At 48.1% G+C, this 12,345-nt stretch overlaps 1 protein-coding gene across 1 annotated transcript in view; it reads right to left on the reverse strand.

Annotated features, from left to right (window-relative positions):
• The window catches only part of APBB1IP (amyloid beta precursor protein binding family B member 1 interacting protein), a 117,791-nt gene that overhangs the window by 13,528 nt on the left and 91,918 nt on the right, over positions 1 to 12,345 (reverse strand). The window lies entirely within an intron of this gene.

Below are 12,345 nucleotides of genomic sequence, written 5' to 3' on the forward strand. Positions count from 1 at the left end.
TCTGTGTAACCTTAAATGGCAATGAGCTGGGTGCTGCACCAGGGATCATCCAGGTCTTCCAGGAGCTCCCGGGCAAGGAGAGCAGGGATGTGGGCAGGCACGATGGGCAAGGAGAGGTACAGGTCTCTGGTCACACAGAACCCATACACTCCTCTTTCTGAATCTTCTGCCCTTGCCATTTCTTTTTTTCTTTTGTTGGTCGCATCTGCGGCATATGGGAGTTCCCAGGCTAGGGCTGCATTCTACAGCCACAGTAACAGCCACATCCCAGCTGCCTCTTCGACCTACACAACAGCTTGCATCCTTAACCCACTGAGAGTGTCCAGGAATTGAACCCACACCCTCACAGAGACAACATCAGGTCCTCAACCCACTGAGTCACAATGGGAACTCCTGCAGTGTCTGTTTTATGTCTGTCTCTGACAGACTGTGTCCTCCGTGAAGTTGGGACCATGTCTGTTGTTCACTGCTGAAGACCTCCCAGTGCTCAGCACGTAGCCTGGTGTGTGGTCAGTGTTCCAGTCCAGAGGTGGAAATCATTGTTGGAGGAAATAAACAAGCACAAGGTTTCCTGTCCTGCCAGAATCCTTGGGCCAAATGGTGAGGGTAGGCAACCAAATCTAGGTCCTAAGCTGTGTGCCAGGTGAATTTTCCTGGGTCATTATAATTTTTAGTAAACATTATTATATAAAACAATAACTACCAACTATCGTGAGTGTGTACGTGTGTGTGTGTGTGCACACGCGTGTGCATGGCCACCTCTTTCTTTGGCCTCCATTTCTCAGAGGCGGCAGATAATCCTGCTGGGAAAAGCATTGTTGGTGGTGGGGCCACAAGGGAGTCGGAAGCCATCTCGGTGGGCAGGGAAGAGGCGAGGCTGTCCAGTTTCTCCTTCAGGGTCCTGCATGGACCTGAGAGTGATTTGCTTTCAGCTGAATCACTGACCTTCAGGGAAATGACCCTTTTCTTTTTTCTTTTTTTTTTTTTTTTGTCTTTTGTCTTTTTTTGTTGTTGTTTTGTTGTTGTTGTTGTTGCTATTTCTTGGGCCGCTCCCGCGGCATATGGAGGTTCCCAGGCTAGGGGTTGAATCGGAGCTGTAGCCACCGGCCTAGCCAGAGCCACAGCAACGCGGGATCCGAACCGTGTCTGCAACCTACACCACAGCTCATGGCAACGCCAGATCGTTAACCCACTGAGCAAGGCCAGGGACCGAACCTGCAACCTCATGGTTCCTAGTCGGATTCGTTAACCACTGCGCCACGACGGGAACTCCGAAATGACCCTTTTCAAAGCTGATCTCAAGCAAGGGTGTTCTGCCTTTGAACTTCAGTTTGAATCTGAGAAGCAGCATCTAGACTTATCACCATGCTGATCTTTCTAATGGCCTGGCCAGCAAGAGCGGGGGTAGGGCTGTTTTTGCCTGGCAAGGATAATAAGACCCACAGAGACTCTAAGAGCTTGATGAAAAGTTAGCAGTTTTTGGTTTTTCAAAAGAGAAAACAGGCTCAGAGAGGTCACTGTATATTTTACCCTATGGCCCAGGAGAACCTTGAGGTCTCTTTTCCCATGACCTGGAATTTATGTATTTATATTATACAGTTAGGACAAAATTCCAAACTTTAAAGGTACCACTGAAAAATTCAGAAATTATGAAGAACTGTTCTTTTTGGACAATTGAGGAAAGTGTGTGTTTTTACCTTTATCTCTAACTATACCATTTCCTTTATTTAGGTCCTCTGGCCTTCAGAATTTGATCAGTGTCACTGGACCAATTGGTTCCTATTTAGGTCCTAAAGTTTCCCTCCCACAATGACGCCTCCACATTGGGCTCCTGAATGTTATCTGTAGTTTTCCATTCTGGCCAGAAGGTGGTAGCAAATACTGCCCATTTCCTTACTGGGGTTCAGTGCTTCCTCATTAATTCCGAATGTTAGATTTTATTTTTGGAAATGTTACTCCTCTTTGGATGATTTGCAAATGCTTCCCCAATAATAATCCTTTAAAATTAAGACTATCAATTCAGATAAAGTGGCCCAAGAGCAAAAAAGGATTTGTTACATTGATGGGCAGGTCACACGGATGAGATATACCCTAACCTAAACTGAGGACACAGTCCCTGCATGGGAAATGCCTGCAGCACTTGCATCAACAGGAAAACCCACAAAGCCAAACCAAAGGCTTTGTCTTTTTGCACCAGAAACACAGCTTCCTGACTTCCAACTGCCTTCCTGTTCTCACTGTCGTGTCAGAGAAGCAAAGCATGGGTCTCTCCAGCAACCTGATATTTGTAATTGTTCTTCAAAAGCAGCTATGGGAGTTCCTTTGTGGCAGAGTGGGTTAAGGATCTGGTGTGGTCACTGCAGTGGCATGGGTCACTGCTGTGGTTCAGGTTTGATCCCTGGCCCCAGGAACTTCCACATGCTGCATGTATGGTAAAAAAAAAAAAAAAGAAAGGAAAAAAAGAAAGCAGCTATTATTTTTCCCCCTCTAGGAATTTAAAAACCTGAGGTTACCTTGGGCTTGGTATATTTGCATGTCTTTGTTTTGCAGTGCATATCATGTCGTGTGAAAGCCGGGTTCCAGGAGCAGGCTGTACATCATCTTGTATTTGTAAGAAAATGCAGAAAGCAACTCTTGGAGTACAGGGATCCACTTAGTACAGTAAATGATTTCTTTCTTTCTTCTTCTTTTTTTTTGGGGGGGGTCTTTTTAGGGCTACACCTGCGGCATATGGAAGTTCCCAGGCCAGGGGTTGAATCAGAGCTGCAGCTGCCGGCCTACACCACAGCCACAACAATTCTAGATCCAGGCCGTGTCTGTGACCCACACCACAGCTCATAGCAAAGACAGATCCTTAACCCACTGAGCAAGGCCAGGGATCAAATCTGCATCCTCACAGATACTGGTGGGGTTCATTACCACTGAGCCACCACGGGAACTCCGGTACATGATTTTTAAAGTATGTTCTTTATCCAAATAGAGTACAATGTGGTCCTTCCCTTAACATAACGGTTGTTGAGCACACAGGAGAGGCAAGCACTCTGGACCTTGAGTTCCACCAACAGCTTCTTCTATGAGGAGATCGATGTACAGACCTTGGTTCATTCTCTCCAATGTGAGTAGGGTGCGTCACCGAATTCCTTACCTCTTGCAGGTACTAGGGTTGTATACAGGAGAATTAGCGTCACATGACCTTGAAGGTCTCTTGTGATCCTCAGATTTTATGACTCTAAGACGACCTGCCTAGTGGGTCCGAGGCTCCCTTCTGCCCTGTAGTTAGGGCAGGAATCCTCCAAGTTCCCAGGACATCATACAGCAGTCCCTATGCTTGTCCTCTTGTCATGTCTTGGGACCTTAACAAGGGGTTTACTCCCTTGAGCCTTCTGCTGAAAAAAGACTTGCAAAGGGGCATAGGGAAAAATGGTGGCCCTATGCCATTGGCCAGATTCTTTCACCATTGCTGTGGTTGCTCCTGACCACAGAAAGAGGGAAGTTCCTGTAGGACATACTGTGCTGTACACAGAGGTCAGGGCAACTGCAGACTGTTACTGTTCAAAGGGATCTTATAGGTCCTCTGAGTTTACACACGGGAAACCAGAGAGGTCAAACCATTTATCCAAGGCCAAAGGCAATGGCAGAACCGTAACAAGAATCCAGGGGCACTGCATTCAACAGATACCGCTGGGTGCTCAGCAATATACCAGTCCCTCGGTGGAGAGAGGTGAGGAAGAAAGCCTCACTTTGGACTTAGGGAACAGTGGCTGGATGTCGCTGGAGGAGATAAATGGCAACAAACGGTAAGATCATTCTATGACATGGTCAAGTTCACAGTGAAAGTCTGAAAACACAGAAAGCCTCTTTGGAGGAGCCACATTATAACATATTTGAGGAATGTACAGAAATTCTGTATGGCCAAGACCTGGGAGCCATGGAAAGGAGAGGCAGCAAAGAAGCTGCAGAGGAGCCAGGGTCAAGGACCTTGTGTCCAAACAGCATCTGGACACTGTCCCCTCGGCAGTGAGGCCATCAGACGTTTAGAACAGCAGGTAGTCCAGGCAGCAGAGCAGCTGTGTGGAAGGGGGCCATGGAGGGAGGAGGAAGGACGGGCCAAGAGAGGGCTGGATGACAGACGTCGCTAATGAAAACCAGAAGAACTTGAGGATGGATTGGACCAGAGAGGGAAGAACAGGGGCTTCAAGGACGATTTCTGTATTTATAGTTTGGACAAGGAGGTGGGTACTACGGTTTTCAATGCATCCTCTCCAAAGATGCGCTGAAGTCCTAATGCCTGGGACTTTGAAGGTGACCTTATTTGGAAAGAGGATTGTTGCAGATGTAGTCAAGTTAGGGTGAGGTCACACCAATTTTTTTTGGGGGGGGCTGCACTGGTAGCATTTGGAAGTTCCCAGGCTAGGGGCGGAACTGGAGCTACAGCTGCCGGTCTACGCCACAGTCACAGCAACATGGGATCCGAGGCTTGTCTGTGACCTACACCACAGCTCACCACAATGCGAGATCCTTAACCCTCTGAGCAAGGCCAGGGATTGAACCCCCATCCTCAGGGATACCCACTGAGCCACAACAGGAACTCCAGGGAGAGGTCATACTTGACCAAAGTGGTCCCTAATCCCAGTGGACTGGTGTCCTTGTAAGAAGAGGAGAAGGAACACAGACACAAAGAGAAGATTGCCATGTGATGGTGGAGGCAGAGATTGGAGGTGCAGCTGTGAGCTGAGCAGCGCTGAGGACTGTTAGAAACTGCCAGAAGCTAGGAGAGAGGCAGATTCTCCCTCAGAGCCCTCCAGAAGGAAGCAACGCTGCCGACACTTGGGTTTTGAACCTCTGGCTTCCTGAAACATGAGGGAATAAATTTCTGTTGTTTGAAGCCACCCAGTTGGTGGTACTTGGTTACAATAGCCTTCTGAAACTGCTGCAGTGGGCGATGGCTGTTCATCTTGAGAGAGACTACAGAATGAAGGGAGAGAGGGTTGAAACCACCATCGGACAGGTTAGGGACCAGGAAAGAAGGTGAGAATCTTCTTTCTAACAGGCTGGGAGTTAGCAGCACACAGACACTCTCTGGAGCTGTGGCTGCGAATGTGATCTCTCAGAGACAGCAGGAGTCTGCTGAGAACCAATACAGGTCCCTGGGTGGGAGGAGGAGGAGCTGCAGAAATGGAGCAGGAGCAGATGGACAGAGAGGGGTCCAGGCTGAAGATTCAAAGATAAGAATGTTTTCACCAATGCAAACGATGCCAAGAGGACCAGAAGCCCCGGGGACTGGAAAAAGCATTGTAACAGTTTCAGCAGAGGTGGGGGAGGAGCCTGGGGGCGGGTGAGCTGCACAAAGCCGGAGGTCTTTGTTTTGTTCACGGGTCCGCAGCCCTAGAAATACTTTTGAATGAAGGCGCTATGGAGACAGAATGGACGTGGAGGACACGCGTGGAGGACGTACTGCCTTTTCAATTCGTCTGAGAGGGAAGGCAGAGGCCAGTGTGTTGCCTGAAGGGGTGGGGAGAGCCCACCCAGGGAAGTGGCCAGGAGCAACCGAACCAAGGGATATGTGAATGTGTTTGTGGCTCAAGAAGAATCCTCTGGAGAGAGGCTGATGGTGGAGAAGCAGAGGGAGTCACCAGGGGTGTGATCCTGGTGGGGCAGTGTGGAGGCGGGGCCTCTTCCTCAGACAGAGAGTGGGAAGGACTGCTACTGGGTTAGGTGAGCTTAGAGTCATCAAGGGCAACTCCATCCTGTCCTCTCCTGTCTTCGTTAAGTAGAAGGCCAGGTGTGCTGAGTGAGGGGTCAGCCGATGAGAGACCCTCTGAGAAGAAGGTAGAAGACGTCTGGGAATGCGGTAGAAGGTTGAGTTGAACGGAAGTCGGGGAAGAGTGGCAAAAATCTCCTGTGAATGCAGGAGCCAGAGCTGGTCCGCATAAAGCGGACTCAAGAACCAGAAATGAATGACTTAGCGGGACAGGATGAGCCCCGGATGGGAACCTCTCTGGAGAGCACTAGAAGAAAGGTCAAGTCCGCAGAACCCTGACCCTAAATCTCAGTTCTAAAAAAACGTAAGACAGAAAGGGAACGGAGTTTGTTTGCAAGAGAACACACTTTACGTAACTAATAAGCATGAGTAACCTTGGCCAAGGTCAGGAAGCTTTATGAGTTTCTGTTTCCACATCGATAACATAGAGATGAAAATACCTCCATTGGAGGGTTACTGAAAAGATTAAATGAAATACAGTCATCCCTAGGGATCCGCCAAGGACTGGTTCCAGGACCCCTGTGGATACCAAAATCCCTTATACAAAATGGTGTAGGATTTCCACATAACCTACACATAGCCTCTTGCAGACTTTAAATCACCTCTGGGTTACTTAGAATACCTAATACAATGTAAATGATATATGTAAACAGTTGCCAGCAAGTTCAAATTTTGCTTTTTTCAGAACTTCCTGGAATCCACCCCTCCCACCCCCACCCCCGCCAATACTTTATTTTTATTTTTTATGCCCCTGTACTTTCTATATGAGGTTGGCTGAATCCACATCTCTCTTTTTTTTTTTTTTTTTTTTTGTCTGTTGTTGTTGTTGCTATTTCTTGGGCCGCTCCCTCGGCATGTGGAGGTTCCCAGGCTAGGGGTTGAATCGGAGCTGTAGCCACCGGCCTACGCCAGAGCCACAGCAACGCGGGATCCGAGCCGCGTCTGCAACCTACACCACAGCTCACGGCAACGCCGGATCATTAACCCACTGAGCAAGGGCAGGGATCGAACCCGCAACCTCATGGTTCCTAGTTGGATTCGTTAACCACTGCGCCACGACGGGAACTCCTGAATCCACATCTCTTAATGTACTTCTCCATAGTCCTGAATTCCTTTTGCAACATACTTACAAATTCTTTGAGTTCTGTAAATCTGCTCACCCTCATGAGATATTTGCATATCAAGAGGTTTGTGGGTTTGTTTGTTTTTGTGCTTTTTTTACCCTATAGTGGACAGAAAGGGAAATAAGTGACCAAAAAGTTCGTAAACAAATTAGGTTCTCCAAGAGGTGACAGACCCTTTTACTCAGCAAATGAATAAACATTCCTAATATTTTGGGAAGGAACTGAGAAGCAAGCCTAAGAGCAAAATGAGCAGGGTGACTAACTGCCCATAAGGAAATTGGCTTGAGGACAGAACTGACCGTCCTTCTGAGAAAAGGGAAATTCAAGTTCTGCTTGGGTTGTTCTAGATTCTTGTCTGTTCTCAGATCATCAGGCCTGTTTCTTTCTCCACCTCTGAGCCCTCTCCCCTGTCGAGGAGGCCCTCAACCCTCTGCTGCAGGCCTTGGATACGCAGACGTTCTGGTCCACTACCCTGGGTCTCAGCATCGCCTTTTTTTTTTTTTTGTCTTTTTGCCATTTCTTGGGCCGCTTCTGCGGCATATGGAGGTTCCCACGCTAGGGGTCGAATCGGAGCTGTAGCCACCGGCCTATGCCAGGGCCACAGCAACGCGGGATCCGAGCCGCGTCTGCAACCTACACCACAGCTCACGGCAACACCGGATCATTAACCCACTGAGCAAGGGCAGGGACCGAACCCGAAACCTCATGGTTCCTAGTCGGATTCGTTAACCACTGCGCCACGACGGGAACTCCTCAGCATCGCCATTCTTGGTCCAGTCCAGGATGACCTGAGTCCTGAGTCACAGAGTTCAACCCATGATTTGGGGACCTAGTTCCAAACTGCAAGTCCCCACCAGAAATCAGGCTCCCACCCTGCTCACTGGGTCTAAATTCTCAGCCTGTGAACCTCTAGTTCTGGGGTCTCTTCTTTCTCTTGCTGGAAATCCCTGCTCTGGCTTCCGGACCCTTGCCATAGGTTTGGACCCTTACTCCCTTCTGACAGCTTTTTTTTTTTTTTTTTTTTTTTAATAGGGCTGCACCTGTGGCATATGGAAGTTCCCAGGCTAGGGGTCCAATGAGAGCTGCAGCTGCCGGCCTACACCACAGCCTCAGTAACGCATGATCCAAGCCCTGTCTGCGACCTAAACCAAGGCTCACAGCAATGCCCGATCCTTAACCCACTGAGTGAGGCCAGGGATTGAACCCAAGTCCTCATGGATACTGGTCGGGTTCTTAACCTGCTGAGCCACAATGGGAACTCCTGACAGCTTTCATTTGAAGGTATTTCATCACCAGCTGATAAGCCCCAACTGTTGACGCTTTCAGTTAGGACACATTCTAATCCTGTGAGGGCAAAACTTGACTGTGCTTAGGAAAAACTAAGATTTCTGGGCCCCATCCTTAAACGTTTCAATTCAATGGGTCAGGGCCCTGGAACGTGTATTTCTAACCAGCCACCCACGACCCTGTACTGACCAGCATTTCAGAACTTCTCTCCAAAGCCTTCTCCCTATCTAAGAGATGCGGGCAGGGCTGCAGAGATGCAGTGCATGAGAATACCTCCGTGCAAAGGAGGACCTCCGTTTTGGTAATTTCCCAGGTCTTAGGATTGTGAACAAAGGCCATGGGGGCAGACAGAAAACAGTGTAGACACAGTTCAAGGGGGGCTGGTGGTTGGGGCTGGGTGAGGCAGAGAAGAGAGTCTGTATCCTAGCAAACAGTGTCCAAGAGAATGGCCTCTGGGCCCCCTAACACCTGCCAACCCCCAACCCTCCAGTCCTGCCCTGGCTTCTCATCCTGACTCACACTTCCTGGCCAGGAGTCTCTCTGCCCAGGTTCTACATCTACAAATGAGGGAGAATTGTGGCTCTTATAAGGTTGACAAAGGGATTAAACGCGTTAATACACGAAAAGCGCTTAAATCACTGCAATATAGATGTAATGCATGTGTTCGTCATTGTTCTCATAATCCTTTCTATGCCAGGAACAGACAAGGGGATGCAGGAACCTGAAACAGGCAGCATATTCTTCTTCCTTCTGACTCAAACAGGCCCCAACCCCAGGGCTTTTGCATTTACTGTTCTGGGTCCTGGCATGCTCTTTCCCCAGGTAAATTTGCTCCCTCCCTCCACTCACATCTTTTGTCAGATGTCGCTGCCTCAGAGCCTTTCCCTGAGCATCATCCAAAGAGGCCCTGGTGCAGTTCTGGCATCTACCCTGCCTCACAGTTATCCACAGCCTTATCATTACCTGGCATCACATTCCTTCATTCCTTTTTTTTTTTTAACAGCCGCACCTGCAGCATATGGAAGTTCCCAGGCTAGAGTCTGAATCCAATTGCAGCTGCTACCTCTGCTGCATGTGTGGTGAGACGGAATCCTTTAAGCCACTGCCCCAGACTGGGGATCAAACCCACGCCTCCACAGCGACCAGAGCCACTGCAGTCAGATTCTTAACCCACTGTGCCACAGTGGGAACTCCTACATAATTATTTTTACTGTTGTCATTTCTTTCCCACTGAACATAAACTCCACAAGGACAGGAATTAGTGTATACTTGGTTCACTTCTGTATTCAAGCACCTGGGACAGTTCCTAACAAATAGCCAGCATTCAAGAGACATTGAATCAAGTCAATTGATGAATGTGAGGGCTAAGTCCCCTCACAGCCACTATCCTGGGGCTACTGTTTGTCTAGGACAGGGTTTCTCAATGGCAGCACTGCGGACATTTTTGGGCAGATGAACCTTTGCTGTGGCGGTTGCTCTGTGCACGGGAGGATACTGAGCAATACCCCTGGCCTCTATCCACTAGATTCAAGTACTAACAGCCCCCCAACCCCAAGTTATGACAATCAAAAATGAATCCAGGAGTTCCCATTGTGGCTCAGAAGGTTAAGAACCTGACATAGTGTCCATGAGGATGCGGGTTCAATTCCTGGCCTCACTCAGTAGGTTGAGGATCGGCAATGCTGCAAGCTGTGGCATAGGTCGAAGATGTGGCTTGGATCCGGTGTCACCATGCTTGTGATGTAGGTCTCAGCTGCAGCGGCAATGTGACCTCATGGCCCGAAAACTTTCACAATGCAGGTGCAGCCGCAAAAAGACAAAACAGAAAAAATGTCTCGAGACATTACCAAATGTGCCCGGGTGGCAAAATACCCTGGTTGAGAACTGCTGGGGGAGTGTCAGGCTGAATGAGCTAGTACAATGCTATTATTATTATTATTATTATTGATGTAAGTAGATGTTCAGCGATGGAAAAAGGACTATGAATGTCTCAATGAAAACCATACATTATCCTGAGTCTTCCATGAAGCCAGTCATTTCCACCATGGTTATTTGATAATTACAGTAACTAGTACCTAACAGGTCACTACGTAGGGACGGACCACTTAGGGGTCAAAATTATTAAATAAGATTACTTGAGCCCAATTATTATATTTGACCAAGAAAACACATCACAAAAATAGACTGTATAGACCTCAGTCCAGAGCTCTGTAGACTTACTACATGTGTAGTTATAAGAAAAACCCATCAACTGATCTGAGTGAGAGGAAATTCTAATTTTTAAAAAACAGTAACAGGAGTTCCTGTCGTGGCACAGTGGAAACGAATTCGACTAGGACCATGAGGTTGTGGGTGTGATCCCTGGCCTTGCTCAGTGGGTTAAGGATGTGGCATTGCCATGAGCTGTGGTATGGGTTGCAGACGCAGCTTGGATCCTGCGTTGCTGTGGTGTGGTGTATGCTGGCAACGGTGGCTCTGATTCGACCCCTAGCCTGGGAACCTCCATATGCCACGGGTGCGGCCCTAAAAAGAAAGAAAAAAAAAAACAGTAAAAATTCTGTCTCTATAAATTATTTCTTAGTGACTTCTGAGGGTTGCATGAAGCACATCTCCTGTGCCTTTTGTTTTTCATTGAGAAGACTCATTTTTTCTCAAACGGATAGAAATAAAGAACAGCTTAGTGGTGGCCAGAGGTGGGGGATAAGGAGGGGATGGGAGTGGGAAGGAGGTGGGTGTGGGACCAGTATCAATATCCTGGTTGTGATATGTACCTTGGTTCTGCAGATGAAGAAGAAACTGGATCAGTGGCACATAAGACCTCTTTGCAGTAATTCCTTCAGTTGCACGTACAGTTGCACGTACAATTCTCAGAGAGGAAAGAAAAGGCATTTCCTTCAAACTGCTATCCTTTTTTGGGGCCCCGCTCCTGGCATGTGGATGTTCCTGGGCCACGGATTGAACCCACACCAGAGCAGCGACCCGAGCTGCTGCAGTGACAACACAGATCTTAACCTGCTGTGGTGCAAGGGAACGCCCAAACTTCTGCATTTTAAAATGACAAATGAGAGCAGTAGAAGGGGATGGCCAGGCTGCCTGTGCTCCAAGGGGGTTTTGGGAATGGTTGGGTCTAGGAGATCCCCAACTCCTGGAGTAACAGGTGTGTGACAATGGCATATGACTGTGGGTACCTCTGAAAGGATAGCGTGATCAGCGCCAATGACGTGATCCTTGACAAGGAATACATTTTCTGTGAATGCAAATGTTAAGTGTTGTCTGTCATTTGCAGAAATGATATAAACCTATAGTACAGACTGACCCACTTCCTTGGGGGAGGTGACAGCTTTGCCAGGAGTACATCTGCACACCTGGAGTCCAACTGGGAGCATTTCCAGAAACATGATTATGGCGTCGTTCTGGAGGGGTGGTGCTAGTGATTGACCTACAGGAACCTGGTCTCATTTTAACACCTGCTCCCCTGACTGCCATCCCAGATGGAAACTGAGGAGCCCTGACTCCCTCATCGAGAAGAAGTTCTGGGGGAATTTCTGGGAGGGGCAATATCAGGGGAGGCAATTAAGAGGTACAAACTATGAGCTATGAAATACGCTGCAGGGATATATTATACAACACGGTAAGGGAGCCAATATTTTACCATAACTATAAATGGAGTATAAACTTTAAAAATTGTGAATCACTGTATTGTACATCTGTAACTGCAAAACATTGTAGAGCAATGATAATTCCATTAAAAAATAACTTAAAAGCAGAGTTCCTGTCATGGCGCAGTGGAAATGAATCTGACTAGGAACCATGAGGTTGTGTGTTGATCCCTGGCCCTGCTCAGTGGGTTAAGGATCTGGCGTTGCTGTGAGCTGTGGTGTAGGTCGCAGATGCCGCTCGGTTGCCGTGTTGCTGTGGCTGTGGTGTAGGCTGGCAGCTGTAGCTCCAATTCAACCCTTAGCCTGGGAACCTCCATATGCCGTGGGTGCGACCCTAAAAGGCAAAACAAACAAACAAATCCCTTAAAAACATTAAGTATATTTGTAGAAAAAAAAGAGATTCTGCATACAGCCTTGCGTCTGGGCCGAATGGAATGAGATAATCCATGTTCTCTGGTGTGGGGCCATGATGGGAAATGAATTTATGGTGCTGGAGGCAATGGCATGGCCAGAA

This window comes from Sus scrofa, chromosome 10 (genome assembly GCF_000003025.6).
Source record: "Sus scrofa isolate TJ Tabasco breed Duroc chromosome 10, Sscrofa11.1, whole genome shotgun sequence".
NCBI lineage: Eukaryota > Metazoa > Chordata > Mammalia > Artiodactyla > Suidae > Sus > Sus scrofa.